Consider the following 19,254-nt stretch of genomic DNA (forward strand, 5'->3'; position numbering starts at 1 on the left):
GGCAGGAGTTTTTTATTGTCTGTAATATACATACATTTTTCCTAACAATACAGACCTTGAGTCAAATAGGCTCAGTGTCGGCGATGATTTCCGTTTTCTTACCTTTTTTGATTATACATTTCCTGAACGTTTGTTGAATAGCGTTTGGTTATGAATGAAAAACCTTCTAACCGGTGTAAAATGAAAACTGTAGAGACGACTGTGGCATTTTATTAATGAAATATTTTAAGCAATGTTAGTGAAAAATGTAAATACTCCCTGGGAAAAACAAGTAAGCTTGATGAGAAAAATTATCCTGCACCATTGTTCAGATTAATTCGATAATTCGACCGTCAATGGGGCTTAGACGGCTCTTGAGATAAAATCTTATTTTCTACCAGCTATTAAACCAAACGAAAGCCGTTGCAAAGATTGAGCATTATTAATGCGATTCGTAGATTCACTCTCGATAGAGACTAATTGTTGGGCTTTTATGTTTACCGTTCATCCATATGCAGCAGGGAAAGTCGTCCAAAGACTATCGTTGTGTTTTAATCCATTATATTTAGTGGTCTATAGACCAAAAGACTTCTTTCTATTAATTAAGCTTTTTCGTAAGGTTTTGGTTGAAATGAAAAAGCTAGTGCCTCGAGCAGGATTCGAACCCACGACCTTCGGCTAAATACGCCGCTACTCTACCACTTGAGCTATCGTGACTCCACTCGGACACCATCTCACGCCGAGAATCAAATCCTGATTACACTACATTTTAAATATGGCAAAAGGAGGGAAAATTCGAAAGGTTGTAGGTTGAGTGGGAGTTGGTGTCCGAGTAGGTCGAAATCACGATAGTTCCAGTGGTTAGGGCAAAGGAGTATTGAGCCGAAGGTCGTGGGTTCGAATCCCATTCGTGGCACTAGGTTTTTCGTTTCAACCAAAACCTTAAAAAAAACATTAATTAGTTGTGTTTTAAATTTGATTGAAGGATTGAACTGAAAATAACAAGCGATTAATGGTGAATTAGTTCATATTGAGGCTTGCAGTCCTGATCAAGAAAATTAGGCTTCTCGCCTGATTCAACTCCTGGATAGGTCCAGCTGGCACGTGTTTCCCACACCAACTATCTTTTTAAATCTGACCATAAATAAACTATTTTTTGAAAACAAAGACAGAAGAAATTAAGCACTTTTTTTCTCTCTTTTTACGAGGGTTCGCAACAGCAGAGTCATATAAACCCTCAGGGTGCCGGTGTTTTTGAAAAAAACAACCATTTGTAAGTATGTCGGGTTCGAATGCAGGGCCGCTGGATTCGAACCCGGGACCTTTACCTTACAGTGATGAGCGTCGTGTCAAAAACTAAAACTTGCGGCCACCGACGCCCCCAAAATTAAGCACTTTAAAAGTATGCTTATGTAAAGTACGAAAAAAAATGACCAGTCGATGCTCTAGTTATATTTGTTTAATGTTTCATTTCATTTCTAGAGAAATTATGCAAACGTTTTCTTTAAAAAAATAAATAAATAAAACAAAGCAGTCTCAATATGATAAATCAAATTTTATTACCCACGCCCACCGGTTGTTTCTATTCGAAACTTTATCGACTCCTGTTAATATTTTACCCTGTTGTGGACGATAAATTTCGCCGGTTCTCCCAAAAAACCGACGACGAACCCCCACGCAAAAGAGCCTTTGTTGTGCCGCAGTAATTAATAGCAAATGCGGACCAGGGCGGGTCTTCGGCCGAAGCGGTGGGGCGAAGATGGGCAAAAAACGACATTAAAAATTATATTCCAACCGAATGATATAAGGTAACCGTTTAGGGTTTTAGGTAGGTGTCGACGGCTGTGGAATGTAATAAATATTGATCCAGCATCTCAAAGCCCCCGAGCGACCGAAAGGTATTTCTAAGTCCCACTAATAATATTCATAGAATACATTTGTAAACAAATGGAGCCGAGTATAAACACAACTGGGTGTTTTGTCGGGCTAATAAACAGCCTTCGATAAATAATCTTAATAAATAAAATGTTAGGGGTATAGAAATGCCTCCGGGTTACGAGGATGGACCAGCTATCGCTCCATTTACAAACCGATTAATAAATATTCCCAATTGGCGTTTTTTTTCTTATTTTATGCTTATGAAATAGAACGTGTTAGTGCTTATTCACTGCCTAAATCAATTCCTTTATGCGTTGCGATCTGAACACAATTAAAACATACATGATTAAAATGCTTATAAAAATCTCATATAAAAAGACTATTTCTGTAAGCACTGTTGCGTACAGTTGTTCTAAAATCATGAAAACATTAAAAATAAACGAGGGTAATTTCTGGATACTAACCGTTGATCACTCCCTATCAGATAAAATGGCCGATTATCACTTATTTCTAGTATATAGCGCCTTATGTAGACGTAAGCGGATCCAGGCGAGAATTCTTCAAGCACTTAAGCTTTTAGTTTTGTTGCACTTTTCCTAGTTCCTTAATTCAGTGCCTTATCTTGAATAGAAGACTGACTCTTTTTTTGGGAATATACACGGAAAGGCTAAAAAGTTACCACCTATACAATTTTTAATTATATTTTAGTCGATCCTCCATTGATTATCATACAACGATATCTGGTCCGTTTTAAAGGTTAGAGATAATTAAAAGAGATAAAATCGCCCTCTTGTGTTTATAATTGGATTTTGTAAATAAATCTTTCAATAGTCAATCTCTTCTTTGTTGATTTTTCCGTCAATTAATTGTAATTCAACGGATAATCCAGGAACTATATCGTTTTTCTTATCATCGGCATTTGGAGAAAGAACAGAAAAAAATATGGTCATGGATCTAATCCAAGCATTTATTCTATCAAAGTAGGTAGGGGGTATTCACGATTTTTGTGTTAACCCTGTTAACTGTATTAAGTCCTGTTAGATCGAGAAAATTATGACGTAAACTTGTAAGAGCTAGTTAACACTGCTCGATCTAACAGGCCAGAGCCAATGTTAGTTGTTAAGTCGAAAATGTAGTCACATTGCTAGCCTTTAGGGCGTAGGTAACCCACATGGCAGCCATGAATTGAACCGCTGTTTTTTGTGTACACGTAATTTTTATTCTCAAATACGCATTAATTAGACGAATATTTTTGTTTTGCTAAGTTCTGACCTGTCCTTATACTCTCATTCGTAGTAGATCCATCCCCTATCCCCTTTTTTTTTAATTCTACATGCTTCATACAAAATATTATATGTAATTCAATAACCATAATATAAAATATGTAAAATGTATATATATGAACTGTAATTAGGCTTTTAATTTATTCAACCGGAAGAATGGTCGTTATTTCACATTTTCAAAATGGTGGTTGAAAACTTTTTGTNATAATTTAAATTAAATAAACAAATAACATAACATTTAACTAAATTACATTAAAATGTATTGCTTTAGTGAATGTTTCAAAATGTTCATAATATTCTCTCTTCATGAGCTCCTTCTCATCAGGTGGCCACTTCTTGTCTTGCAGTAGGCACTTTCGTATCCAAACACTACGCAGTGGTTCTATTAGTGGGCACTCATATATTATTAGGTGTTTAATGCTTTGTTCTACAAGGAAATTAGGCAGGCATGAGCATGATGAAGATTCTTTTAGATGAAAGCGGAAAAAATAGCTGTTGTTTGGGCCGTGTTCGGTTAAGATGTGGGTTAGTGGTGCGGATAGTTGGATGTGCGGCTGGAATCTATCGGCAACTTTGGGAAAGAACTTTCTTGTCTGTCTTCCAAGCGTTTTCCCATTTTTCCAGACTCTCTTCGAAAAGTTTATTTATAATTGATGATTTTGGAAGTTTGGTGTATGCCAAATTCAAACTCTCGTTAGTAGATGCTAATTTGGCCAGCCCGTCAGCTTCTTCATCTCCCTCAATTCCTCAATGAGCCTTAACCCAGCCTAGTTGTACATTAAAATTCTGTGTGACTAGAGTTTGAATAATTTTCCTTATTTGCTCAGGCAAAAAGCCATGATTGTCATAATTAATAATTATTCAGATATCGTGAGATGCGGTCGGGTGTGATGTAGGTTTCAGAAAAACAATTTATTTATCGTGCCAACGTTTCGATCTTTTATTGAGCCCTGAAAATGAACCCAATAAAAGATCGAAACGTTGGCACGATAAAGAAAATGTTTTTCTGAAACTTACATCACATCCGACCGCATCTCACGATATCTGAATAACTATCGATTAACGGTCACTAATCTCTATACATAATTAATAATTGATTCTAAGGACACTTGACTGTCCTTAAAATGATAAATTTGGCAATATTCCCTTCTGATTTTTTATTCATAGCCCATTACAAGCTCTTCAGAATGTTGGATCTTAGTTAGGTATGTCGTCACGAACTGAAGCGTGTCATTTGTTAGTACTTTTCGAGTGCATAGATAGCATTTTGAATAAAAGGGTTGATTAATTTTCCTGTTTTTGTAACTTCTGGCATCTTACAATTTAACACAAAACAAACAACAACAAGCCTTCAAGGACTGTTTTAACTTTTTTTGGTTCTACCAATCGCCACGAGCAGAATTGAGGAAAAATTAACGTTTGACATACTAAGAAAAGAAGGGGGCGTTCACGATCTTACTGGACATTTCTCTATTCGAGTTAACATGAGTTAACATCTTACAAACATTGTGAATACCCCTATTCCCTTGAAAAAACTGTAACAGTTTGATATGCAGTGGGCTTCTCTCTAGTTTCTGAGATGATTTCGAGACTTTAGAAATTCTTTGAAACGAAGGGGTGCGACAAGGCTCATTTCTAAGACTCCATATTATTTTTTATGTGTAAATGATTGAAAGTATCCTGCTGCTAAGATTACGGTTTTTTGACTGACTGCGACATGCTACTACTAAACCATGTTACCCTGCGATAAAGGATTATTTCTATGCAAATGTTTTAGCCTTTAATGCTACAAAATTCCATATTTTTCGCCCTCATGTTCTAAGTATGGAACGTAACGTAAGGTAGAGAAAGAAGTAGACTCTGTGATCACTTGCCAAGCTTTCGGCCTTTATAAGAACATCATCAGGGCAGCATCCTATTTCTCATATTAACAATACATAATTATAATATGAGAAATACGATGCTGCCTGATGATGGTCTTACAAAGGCCGAAAGCTTGGCAAGTGATCACAGAGCCTTCCTCTTTCTCTACCAGACCAGAAGCCAGATCCCAAACATATTAATCGTCATGATCGATTTCTTCTTCATCAATATAAAAGTAAACTTGTTGTTGATTGTCCAAAGTATGCTTTTCCCATACACGTTGTATATACCATGAACATGCACCACATTACGCCTGGTGTACTTTAGTCATTCCAGGGCAAATTAGAGTTTTCAATTTTTTTGCAAAGACGGTTAATAAGGAAAATTCGTGCCACGAGCTTAGGTAGAGTACCTCAGATTTAGGTTTTTACATAAAAATTGGAAACGCCCAACCTTGTCCACAACTTCATTATTACAACTTTTTATGTTTATAATATATAAAAATTCACATGGCTTTTTTTGAGGTCTAGACGCGAATGTATTCAAGCGCAGCGGGTTCGGACCATAAGTTTTTACCTCCCATAAAATGAAAAAACGTAATAATTGGCGGGAACGTGACCACTGTAATGGGGTTCGGATATGTAAAACCGGGATCACGTTGTTCATCGACTTCTTTCCATCCACGTTTCACGTTTTCATTATAATGATATTATTATGCCTCAAGCGGACCATGAAGAGCCTTTGCCCAAGCGCCTGAAAATAAAAATGGACGAACCGTTAATCAAATCAAAGCGTGACGGGCTTGGTGATATCATCCACGAAACCCTCCCTTTACTTTAGTTCTCATTGAATGTTCTATCATGACCAAGCATAGACCCGTGAACATGATTTCTAAAAATATTTTTTCTTCCTTTTTCTTCCCTAGATGGTGTTCTGCGAGCTTTGGTAATCTCAGAATAAATATTCGATCTACTGTCCCTGACCATATTAAGGAATTGGAAAAATGAAAAAGCTAGCAAAGCTCGCATTAAACCGCCAAAAAAATCATCGTTATGAAATTTGTGCAACACTCCTTTGGAGAAACTGAAACAAACCTGGATAGAACTGTTACTTGCGATGATAAGTGGATTCTCGACGATAACAGCAGACAATCTGAATCCACTGATCGATAAAGGAGAAACATCCATTATATTTTCCAAACCCCACAACTCATGAAAAAGGATGATGGTGACTCTTTGGTGGGCCGATTTACTACAGCTTCTTTAATGGCGAATCAATCAACGTTGAAATTGAACATTGGTCTCAATTTGAAGCAATCCACTAGAAATTGGCATTATTGAAGTCATCTTTGGCGAATCGGAAACGGCCTATTAAGTTACACGACAACCCCATGTCTCACATATTACAACACTAAAACTGCTGGATCTTGAGACACTAGAGACCAGATTTCTATGCAGATGCATATTTTTATGTAGGGTTCCAATCTTCGTAGAGGTCATTAGACAGGTGAAAAAAAGAATCCTGGGTTCACCGAGCTTTCGGCAACTTATAGTGCCATCATCAGGGCTTTCCCAAGAATGAAGAAAACAATTAATATGGAAAAACTATTGTAAACGCGTTTTAGTTTAAGGTTATAGACCACATGGCCAGCATACTACATTTATGACGGTGAAAATAAACATCTCGCTAAAAATCCATATGACTATAGGTCCAACTATTTTTAGGTCTGACTAGCATTTCTTACAGGTACATTTGTGATCACAGAGAATATATTAAAAATTAAAATTACAGCTATTTACAGAAACTATGAACAAAGGATTAATGAGAGAAAGCGACGAACCCCGTCGCCTCCGGTTGGACTGCTATCGTAGCAGTTGTTTTCTTCATTCTTGGGAAAGCCCCGATGATGGTAGTATAAGTTGCCGAAAGCTCGGTGAACCTAGCATTTAGTATTCTTTCATTCACCTGTCTTATGACCTCTGACGAAGGTTGGAACGCTACATAGATTATCGTGCAAGAACAAACAACATAGATGCATATGTTGTTTGCCACCACATGCGAGCGAGGAAATTATCTATCCAAATCATGTATCTATGAAGCTATGGTTAAACATATTTTTGCATATTTGATGAATATCACAAAAAATTGCGTATTTGAACATTATCGCATATTTGAAGGATTTTTACATAAAATCGCGTTTATACCGCAAAATATTTACTAAAAGTTGGTTTAATTCGAAGAAAATTGAAACAAGCCGCAAAGACGGGAAGGGAAAATTCTATAAATACCGACAAAAGAATATAAAACCCCTTCTTAGGTCTTATTTCAATATTCTCACAAATTTTAAGTGACCGTAGGCACTATTTCACGGAAGAAAATTTAGAAAAGTACTTACTTGTTCATTAACATTAATAATACTGAGCATAAAATGTATAATTTAATTATGTTATAACGTTGATTTCATAAAGCCCGCTATTTCTCCCCACCATGGGGACGAATAGAAAAGATAGACCTAGTGTAAGAGGAGATAGGGCTGACCGGCCCATTCTNAAAAAAGTTAATGGCACGAGAGGGATTATTCGAACGATAGCTGAGGTGGTAGAGCAGCGGCGTATCTAGCCGAAGGTCGTGGGTTCGAATCCCTCTCGTGCCAGTAACTTTTTTTCATCTCAACAAAAAACCTTAATTATTTGTAAAGTATTAATTGGTAGGCTCAGTTTTACTTTTGCTTTTCATTTTACTTTTCTTTATTTTAATTTCCCCCACGCTTTCATCACAGCGCACTCTGAGGATTTCGCTGTACGTGGGCTTTGGAACTGCGAGCCATTTCCCGGACTTAAGGTAAGTTTAGGTAACCGAAGTCTGTCGCAGGATAGAGCAAAGCTGACAATATATATATGTTACGTACTCGCTAGACCCTTATCTGTTGCAACCCTACACATTCCTCCCTTATCACATCTGCACGTGTTCACTTCCAAGAAACCCCTCCTTCATTACATCCCCAAGCCTTTGCTAATATTAATATTTTTAATAGAATCCGTCTCGGGCTTTCATCGAGTATAGACCGAAGATTCCCTAATTGGAAGTGGTTATTCCAGTTTTGTATTTGCTTGCTGTGTAATAAATAGTATTCTTTTTAAAAACTAGTTTACTACACGCAAAACCATAATTTATATATATATCCAAACTAAACTAAACGAATAAACAGAACGAAATCCAAACAAAACTTATCATCAGAGATACGATAACAATTCCTTTAACAACAATAGATTAAACAATCAATACTACAATCAACCATATAACAAACCAGGAGGTTTAATCATAACAACAGAGATCAAAACAGAAATTATAATAGAAATAGAAATTATAAGAATTATAATCACTTTAGAGGCAACAATTACAACAATAGTTCTAATTTTGCGTATGTTAGGACAAAGAACACAGGATTTGGAAACCCGAACAGAAATAGACAAATTGGGAAAAATGTGGATTATCAAAAGAACAAAAACAAAACATTAAAGACTTCGCATGACAACGCATTTGCTCTTTTAGATAAAAACATAGAAATCATCTTAAAATTGAGACAGCTCTTTTACCTCAACGAACTCTACCTTCAACGAACCAATCTTCATCTCAGAAAAAAACAAATACGAAACAGCCAAAAAACTAGACAAAGAAGCTTCCCTACAATCAGAAAACCTACAACCTGAAATGACAAACAAATTACCCTTTATCAAAGTTAAAATTGGAAGTAAAGAAGTACCAGCATTACTGGACTCTGGCAGTACAATTAACGCAATCTCGCAAAAATGTTTTGAATATTTACACAAAAAATACTTACTTACTTTATACAAAAAGATATTAACTCAAAGTTAAACATTCCCGTTGTTTCTGTTGCAGGAGAAATTGTTAATCTAGTACGGCAAGCTTCCATTAAAATAAAATTCAATAATTTATCATGGCCATTAGTGGTTCGTATTTAAAAAAATATGCCAATTCCTTTATTGCTAGGCTTTAACTTCATGAAACAATCAGGACTTATAGTAGATTCAGGAAATAAACAACTCTTCTTTGAACATAACCCATTGAAAACTTATAAGTTACTTACTGAACAAGATGTTGGTAATCTTTTAAATCCTACACAAACATCAAACACACACACACCTTTCATAGACATGTTAATGGGCAATATTTTTACGCACAGCACTTTTAATTTCCCTCGGACAAAGTTAGAGGACAAGAGTAAAACAAAAACTAAGATAAACTTTACCATGACGAAAATGACGCCGTTGAACCAATAGCATTTTTCTTGAAAGAACTCGCCAAATCCGAAAAAACTACACGACATACAAAGAGGAACTGTACTTTATCATACTAAGCTTGCGACATTTTAGACGATTTTTGATTCACAAACCATTTGTATTATTCACTAATTGACGTGTCTATGGGACTAGTTTATTTTCTGAAGGGCGATCGCTCAAAAATTTTGAACAATCCTGCGGTGAAATGGATTTCGGAATTGGATTCTTTCAATTTTGAAATCACATACGTCAAGGGACTAAACAATTCGGTTGCGGATTACTTATCCAGGTTCTCAGTTCTAGCAGATCTAAATACTTTATCTAGAACGGAATTAGAACATCTCATATCAAAAACCTACGAAAACCTGGAAAATGCGCATAAAAAAAGAAAACAAAGCTACCAAAAAGACAACAACAGTTCTTTGCCAGAAATAGGAGATATTGTTTACATATTATATAAGGGTTGTTCTGTCGAACAAGGCAAAAAACATACAAGCTTCACTTACAACGAAGTTTATAGGGCCATGCAAGGTTGTTAAAATATTTAATAAAGTCTCATACCTGATACAAGCCATAGACGCCGGAAGTTTTAATACACGCTCACTTGACGCAACTCAAAAAGGCAAGCGAGACTGCAGTGTAGATTGTTAATTCATTTAATCTCCTACGTGCAATTTTCTACTTACTCACTTGTCTTTTAATAAATTAAAGAAAGTAGTTTGATTTCTTTATTCGATTTCTGTCATGATTAAATTTAATTTAATTTACAAAGGTATCAATATTATTACACACGCGTATTTCTTTCGATATAGATTTTAATTTGTACATTTTGTCCTTTACACAATCTCATTTAATCATCACATCACGAGTAACATTCAAAACAGTTTTTTATTTCTTTCATAACAATTAATGTGCGAATTACCTTCTTTTCTTCCTTGTTTCACACATCCTTCAAATTATTACAACGTATTAAATAATAAAAAAATAAATAAATAAATAAAAAAGTAAATGTTAAAATTTTCCATTTTTTTATAAAAATTAATGCTTGAAACATATAAATTAATTTAAAAAAAACATAATTAATATTTGAAATAAATATTAAATAATTGATTAAATAACATATTAATTCAATAAATTAAATTAATTAAGTCAATAAAGATTAAATAATAATTGTGAATTTAATTAATTAATTATTTAGAAAATCTATAAAATGCACAAGATTAATGCTTACAACTTCAAGTTTCCAAGTTTATAATTAGAATTATTCTCAGGAATATCCTTTTTTTTATAATTTGAGCATGCATAAACAAACCTAAGGCAATCAAGACCACACTCTCAAACTCATAACCATACTTCAATGACATCTCTATGGGAAATTCTCCTCGATCCTACGCATCAACCTCTGGAAATCTTGGACATGATTGGCTCGTTCTTCTTGAAGAGGGCTACATCTAGGAGATCTTCATCTATCATCCACACCATTCATCAATCTTCATGTAGAAATCATCCACACTGTCACCACCACAACAGTACCAGTATTATGACCAATTTGTTGGGCGCTGGTCCAGAAGCAGTACCACAATCTCAGGTGGCAGCCAAATGCTTTGGCACCGCACCCTGCGCCTGCATCGAACATCCAGGATCACCATCACCATCATCATCATCGCCTAGAATGCATTTACGCCATTTTCATTCTTTCTCTGGAGCCTTGAAGCACTAAAAAACATCTTCAATTTCCACTCGCCAAGAAGCTCATCCGTCGAATTAGGATCGCTGCTGACAATCATCAATCATCGATTTCATCGGAGAAAGACCAAATCTATCCATGGGAAGTGACCTGCCCACTCTCACTCTTCTTCCGGATCATCATTTTCCTGAGACTTCTGATACCTTGATAAGAATTCTTGACACACCTGAATTGAACTTAATATTGTATATGTGTAGTTAGTGTTATACCTTAGTTAACGATTTTCTTTTTTTTCCTTTTTTTCTTTGTATGCCTTGGGAGTATTTATAACGTTGATTTCATAAAGCCCGCTATTTCTCCCCACCATGGGGACGAATAGAAAAGATAGACCTAGTGTAAGAGGAGATAGGGCTGACCGGCAGAAATACGATGCTGCCTGATGATGGTCTTATAAAGGCCGAAAGCTTGGCAAGTGATCACAGAGCCTTCCTCTTTCTCTACCAGACCAGAAGCCAGATCCCAAACATATTAATCGTCGTGATCGATTTCTTCTTCATCAATATAAAAGTAAACTTGTTGTTGATTGTCCAAAGTATGCTTTTCCCATACACGTTGTATATACCATGAACATGCACCACATTACGCCTGGTGTACTTTAGACATTCCAGGGCAAATTAGAGTTTTCAATTTTTTTGCAAAGACGGTTAATAAGGAAAATTCGTGCCACGAGCTTAGGTAGAGTACCTCAGATTTAGGTTTTTACATAAAAATTGGAAACGCCCAACCTTGTCCACAACTTCATTATTACAACTTTTTATGTTTATAATATATAAAAATTCACATGGCTTTTTTTGAGGTCTAGACGCGAATGTATTCAAGCGCAGCGGGTTCGGACCATAAGTTTTTACCTCCCATAAAATGAAAAAACGTAATAATTGGCGGGAACGTGACCACTGTAATGGGGTTCGGATATGTAAAACCGGGATCACGTTGTTCATCGACTTCTTTCCATCCACGTTTCACGTTTTCATTATAATGATATTATTATGCCTCAAGCGGACCATGAAGAGCCTTTGCCCAAGCGCCTGAAAATAAAAATGGACGAACCGTTAATCAAATCAAAGCGTGACGGGCTTGGTGATATCATCCACGAAACCCTCCCTTTACTTTAGTTCTCATTGAATGTTCTATCATGACCAAGCATAGACCCGTGAACATGATTTCTAAAAATATTTTTTCTTCCTTTTTCTTCCCTAGATGGTGTTCTGCGAGCTTTGGTAATCTCAGAATAAATATTCGATCTACTGTCCCTGACCATATTAAGGAATTGGAAAAATGAAAAAGCTAGCAAAGCTCGCATTAAACCGCCAAAAAAATCATCGTTATGAAATTTGTGCAACACTCCTTTGGAGAAACTGAAACAAACCTGGATAGAACTGTTACTTGCGATGATAAGTGGATTCTCGACGATAACAGCAGACAATCTGAATCCACTGATCGATAAAGGAGAAACATCCATTATATTTTCCAAACCCCACAACTCATGAAAAAGGATGATGGTGACTCTTTGGTGGGCCGATTTACTACAGCTTCTTTAATGGCGAATCAATCAACGTTGAAATTGAACATTGGTCTCAATTTGAAGCAATCCACTAGAAATTGGCATTATTGAAGTCATCTTTGGAGAATCGGAAACGGCCGATTCGGTTACACGACAACCCCATGTCTCACATATGACAACACTAAAACTGCTGGATCTTGAGACACTAGAGACCAGATTTCTATGCAGATGCATATTTTTTTTGTAGGGTTCCAATCTTCGTAGAGGTCATTAGACAGGTGAAAAAAGAATCCTGGGTTCACCGAGCTTTCGGCAACTTATAGTGCCATCATCAGGGCTTTCCCAAGAATGAAGAAAACAATTAATATGGAAAAACTATTGTAAACGCGTTTTGGTTTAAGGTTATAGACCACATGGCCAGCATACTACATTTATGATGGTGAAAATAAACATCTCGCTAAAAATCCATATGACTAGAGGTCCAACTATATTTAGGTCTGACTAGCATTTCTTACAGGTACATTTGTGATCGCAGAGAATATATTAAAAATTTAAATTACAGCTATTTACAGAAACTATGTACAAAGGATTAATGAGAGAAAGCGACGAACCTCGTCGCCTCCGGTTGGACTTCTATCGTAGCAGTTGTTTTCTTCATTCTTGGGAAAGCCCTGATGATGGTAGTATAAGTTGCCGAAAGCTCGGTGAACCTAGCATTTAGTATTCTTTCATTCACCTGTCTTATGACCTCTGACGAAGGTTGGAACGCTACATAGATTATCGTGCAAGAGCAAACAACATAGATGCATATGTTGTTTGCCACCACATGCGAGCGAGGAAATTATCTATCTTAAATTATCTATCCAAATCATGTATTTAGGAAGCTATGGTTAAATTTTATTGAACATATTTTTGCATATTTGATAAATATCGCATAAAATTGCGTATTTGAACATTATCCACATTTGAAGGATTTTTACGTAAAATCGCATTTATACCGCAAAATATTTACTAAAAGTTGGTTTAATTCGAAGAAAATTGAAACAAGCCGCAAAGACGGGAAGAAAAAATTCTAGAAATACCGACAAAAGAATATAAAACCCCTTCTTAGGTCTTATTTCAATATTCAATATTCTCACAAATTTTAAGTGACCGTAGGCACTATTTCTCGGAAGACAATTTAAAAAAGTACTTGTTCATTAATATAAATTATACTGAGTATAAAATATATAATTTAATTATGTAAATGAAAAAATATTTTTATTAAATGCACGTCGGTGGTCGCAACGGTTTAGGCGTTGACACGGCGCACATCACTGTACAGTAATGGTCCTGGGTTCGAATCCAGCGGCCCTGCATTCGCACCCGATATACAAATGGTCTTTTTTTCAAAAACCTTGGCACCCTAAAGATTCAAGTAACCTCGTAGTTAAAATACCCTTGTTAAAAAAGAGAAACAACATACTAAATACTTGTGAATTTTAATTATTTTTAGTCTTAAAAATTTAATTATCTATATTTCTGTTTAAAGTTACTATGATAGAAAAAAAATGTTTTACTGCATGCCATTGCATATCTTAACGTATTAATACTGTATATTATTATATATTGCAGGGCTTTCAACTGCACATTTTATGCATATTTTGGTTATTTTTACTGCATAAATATCCGCTCTCTGGTTATGACTTATGAAGTTCTGCTTCACCCTCCCTAATCTCTAGACTTATAATAAAGACTGAAAAATTCTTATCAGAAGGTTGCCATATCGTCGGGAGAAGTGTATTGAAAGCGATGGAGGATATGTTAATTAATAAAAAATTGAGATCTTTTTGAAATTTATGTTATATTATCTAAATAATGAGTTATGTATAGAACACTTTCAGTACATTCAAACCAGTAAAATGTAAAGACAAGATGAGATTAGAAAAATTTTAAAATTTCACAACCGTACGTCAAATCCTCCAAGAGATTGGTAAATAACGTTATTCTTTACCATTAGGAAAAATTTTGAAGTCCAACTACAGACTGACTCGATAAAGAAAAACAAGAAACAAGCCGTTGTCTTCACAACACTTGCCCGGTTTTTCTTCGCTTATGTAATTTTTTATTGAAATTGAAAGAGTTTATTGAAATGTTAGTATTTCATTACGAATTAAATATTTCTCTTCGCTTAAAATTTCAATTATCGCATGAAACACGTTTTTATGGGTGTTATACTAGATATCTAAAAAAAAGCATGTACCGCTCCCACCAAGTATAATTTGCATGAAGCAGTTTTTGTGAAATTTCCCAATCATTTTAGCTTTTTTTGTGGTAGGTTTTGATACGTCTTATTTTTTAATTTTTTTTAATTTTTATTTTTTTTTAGAATATTTTTTTATTCTTCATTTTTTTAAATTCTATATTTTCAAATTCTTCAAAGATACCAATGTTTAAATTTATAAGTTTGTGCCAGCGAAAAGGCCATCAGTTGGGCTCAAAGAGTTCAATACATGAAGCAATATTTAAAAAATTTAACTTTAATTTGATAAACGACAACAATTTTGACGAAAAATTCATTTGCATTCCACTATTGCTCATTTTTAGTTTTTTGCACCTCCTAGCACTCTTCCTTTTGTATTAGAAGAACCTTGAAAACTTACTAAACATTGCAGTATAATAATTAATAAAAAAATACTTAATTTTTATTGTCGCCTTTTTTGCAATTAAAATTTTTTGCTATCCTGTAGGCAGTTGGTTCGTCAAACCCGAACAAATTCTGAACTTTTGAGAATGGAATTTAGAAATGAAAACTAACTGTATTTCGTGTTTAGGATTATTACATTATTCATATTCAGATAAGGCTGATGAGGGATATACTCTCGTATTATTTACATATATTTATACATTAGTAACAAAAACAGGTGAGAAATACAAGACCGGGCACTTAATTTATAAAATAATTAAAAAATGTATAAGCTACAAAATGCACTAACAAGAGGAGGCTACGGACGAGGGATCACCGATTATAATGAAATTTTTGTTTGGTGATCATGTATACAAGATTTCTTGCTAATGGTGATGAGAATAAAACATTTAAAGTTTTTTTTTCTCGATTTCTCACCATTTTCAGCTTTTGTGCGTATATTTTAAGGTAATTATATACCACTCGATTTGTTTTTTTTTATGTACAGGAAGAATATAACATGTAAAATCATAAGTCCATTACAGTTCGTCGCCCGATTGACCAATTAATATTTTTCAATTAATTAATCTTTGTGTAAGATATTGGTTGAGATAAAAAAGTCAGTGTCACGAGCGGGATTCGAACCCACGATTTTGGACCAAATACGCCGCTGCTCTACCACTTGAAGTCACGATTGCTCAAATGGTAGAACAGCGGCGTATTTAGCCGAAGGTCGTGAGTTCAAATCCCGCTGGTAACACTAGCTTTTTTTAATTCAACCAATACTATTCATAAAGATTAATTAATTGTAAAATCGTATAACTAATTTGCTAATCGGTAGGTCGGAAATTGTTTATTTCACAATCCACGCTCAAATCTTCTGAATACAATATTTTACGAAAATCAAAAAATAATTTTTTCTTCCAAACCGTCTGACTTCCAATACCTCCGGTTTTTTTAACAATCATAAAAATGGTGACCAATTTTTATCGATTCTACCGATCCTTAAGAAACTTTTCAAGGGTTTATCATGTTTTAAAATACAAATAAGGAAACGAATTATGCCTCTGTATATACATAGGAACTGGATAAATAAAATAAAGCAATAAACAAATTTTATGTGTGGTGTTTAGTCACCGTTGACCGTTTAGTGAAACATTTTCTTTATCGTGCCAACGTTTCGATCTTTATTGAGATCATCTTCAGGGCCTGGGATTGATAACATCTACACGGAAAATAAACACTTTGAGTGAGTATAAATACTTTGATTGTATCTAAAATTTCTAGCATTGTATAAATTCATTTTTTTCACATCCTACATATATTCGTATAATTTAAACAATATTTATAAATCCCAGGCTCTGAAGATGATCTCAATAAAGATCGAAACGCTGACACTATAAAGAAAATGTTTTTCTAAAACTTACGTCACCCAGACCACATCTCACGATCTCCAAATAATCATAACAAATTTTATTTAAATATTATAAAGTTTTTGTTGATTTCTTGCTCATTTCACTTGTAAGGGCAATAAATCTAAAAATTGTCGCCCGATTGACCAATTAATATTTTTCAATTAATTAATCTTTGTGTAAGATATTGGTTGAGATAAAAAAGTCAGTGTCACGAACGGGATTCGAACCCACGACCTTCGGCTAAATACGCCGTTGCTCTACCACTTGAGCTATCGTGACTTCGATCCTCTCGGACACCAACTAGCAGAAGGTCGTGGGTTCTAATCCCGCTCGTGACACTGACTTTTTTATCTCAACCAATACTTTACATAAAGATTTCCTTATAATTATATATTCCACGTCCGTAGCCCTTGAATAAATTATTAATAAAAATATGTGCAATTTGAGATTGAATATATTCTTGGGTTATTTGTTTATAGCTAAATTCGCTCATGAAAATGAGAGATAGACCATATGTAAAGCTCCTGTCATACAGGAAGTTTTCACGTCTAAGGTTTTACCATTTTTTGAAGGTGTCCATCCTGATTTTGTGGAGTCCAGAATACGATGATACGTAGGAAATCAATTGTCTTTTCCACAGTGAGGATTTATTATATCAGATGCGTTTCGTTCTAATATAGACCATCTTCACTGATTTTTTTATGTAAAGTGGTTTGACGTTTTTTACATTATTATAAGTTCAAAAATGGGTGTCTGGACGACTACAGACTTGGCGATCCATCTCTGAACTTATAATAATGTAAAAAAACCGTCAAACCACTTTATATAAAAAAGCCACCGAAGATGGTTGGTAATAGACCGAAACGCGTCTGACCTAATAAATGCCTTTGTGGAAGAGAGAATTGATTTCCTACCAATCATCAAGCTTTTACCAGTTGAGTGTTGCTTGCGATGAATCACTTTATTATTATTTTTTGGGGGGGGGGATTGCTCTCAAATAAAACGCGATGGGCGTTGCTGGGAATCGAACCCACAAACGAGAATAACTCGGCCACTGCGATCCCCCATATGACAATATGCAAATTTAAAAACAATTTATACGGAATAATTAACACAATTATAATAAGTAAAACTGTAGGTTATAATTAAATTTAAAAATAATTTAATTATATATGCTCTAGCAAAATATTACTGCAATAAAAGTTTCTCTGCAACACCGTTAAGTAAAAAATGCTTTATGAACTTCATTAAAAAATAAAAGAAACACTCCACAAATTGAACTTGTAACATTCATACTTTAACGATGTAACAAATAGCAATATACCTCGCGTCGTTTGGAATGTTGGAACCGCCGAAGGGCTGGGTGCTCATTGGGATGCCGGAAGGTCGGGGGAGGACGAGCTAAAGGCCTTTATTTACAGAACCAATCCATAAAGAAGATTTTGAATTCATGGTCGACTGTTCCGCCAGCCACGCCCACGAATAAAGTAAAGGTGTTTCATTACCATGAGGCCTCGTATGATTGATATATAAGTAGTTTTTACGAGCCTGTCTGCGGATGCTTAAGCCGTCTGGAGGTACGGCCCTCCATAACATTAACGACTCTTTTGGCTCGTTTGAGTTCTTCAAATATTAAATGCTTGAGTTTTGCGGAAACTTGATGAATATTAGTCAAGAAGACAATTCATCCGACAATAAATAATAAATAAGGAAATTAAGTTACAGTCCAAAAATATTCTCCATTTTCATTTTTATTGATTTAACTCAAGAAATTATGTTAAAATACTATTTCAATTTAGTAATGTTTTTATGTAAGGTGTTGGTTGAAATGAAAAAGCTAGTGTTACCAGCAGGATTCGAACCCACGACCTTCGGCTCAATACGCTGCTCTAACCTCTTGAGCTATCGTTACTTGGTTCCACTTTGACACCACCTCCCTATTTCCCCATTTTTTCAATTTTCTAGCTTTTTCATTTCAACCAAAACCTTACATAAAAAGATTAATTAATTGAAAGAAGTTATTGGTCAATCAGACCATTAAATATAATGGATTAAATTACACTTTTCATTTCACGAATCCATGACATTTTCAGCATTAATAATTTTTTTCGAAATCTTTCGTTACAAAACGATACACTTATCCTGTTTGCAGATACAGAACTTTTATTTATTTCCCTAGTCACTGAACCACACCACTTGATGTTGAAAATTCAGAATTCAACGAAAAACCCAGAAATTCTTTGTGGGTTTGTAGTTTGCTCGATTAATTCACGTTAAATTTTATTTCAATCAGATCCGTATCATAAATGATCCATTATTAATCATCTATCATTAAAATTATTTGATAATAAATGATAAAAAGATTAGTACAAGAAACAATTGAATACAGGGTGACGCTTAAAAAATTAAGTGCTTTATATTTTTTAGCCTAGTTTCAAATGTTTAACTTTTTTTGGAGACAAATTATGAAGGTTATCTCAGGTCCAGTTCAACTTCAAAACTTCAAATACGTTTCCTATACATCCTGACACATCATTTTAACGGATTTTTACGCTGAAAACAAATGGATTCTCGATCGGTCAAAAAATGACGGTTTTGGCAAAAAGTTTGAAAAAACGTATT

Source organism: Cimex lectularius, unplaced genomic scaffold (assembly GCF_000648675.2).
Source record: "Cimex lectularius strain Harlan isolate CLEC.00 unplaced genomic scaffold, Clec_2.1 scaffold2, whole genome shotgun sequence".
NCBI lineage: Eukaryota > Metazoa > Arthropoda > Insecta > Hemiptera > Cimicidae > Cimex > Cimex lectularius.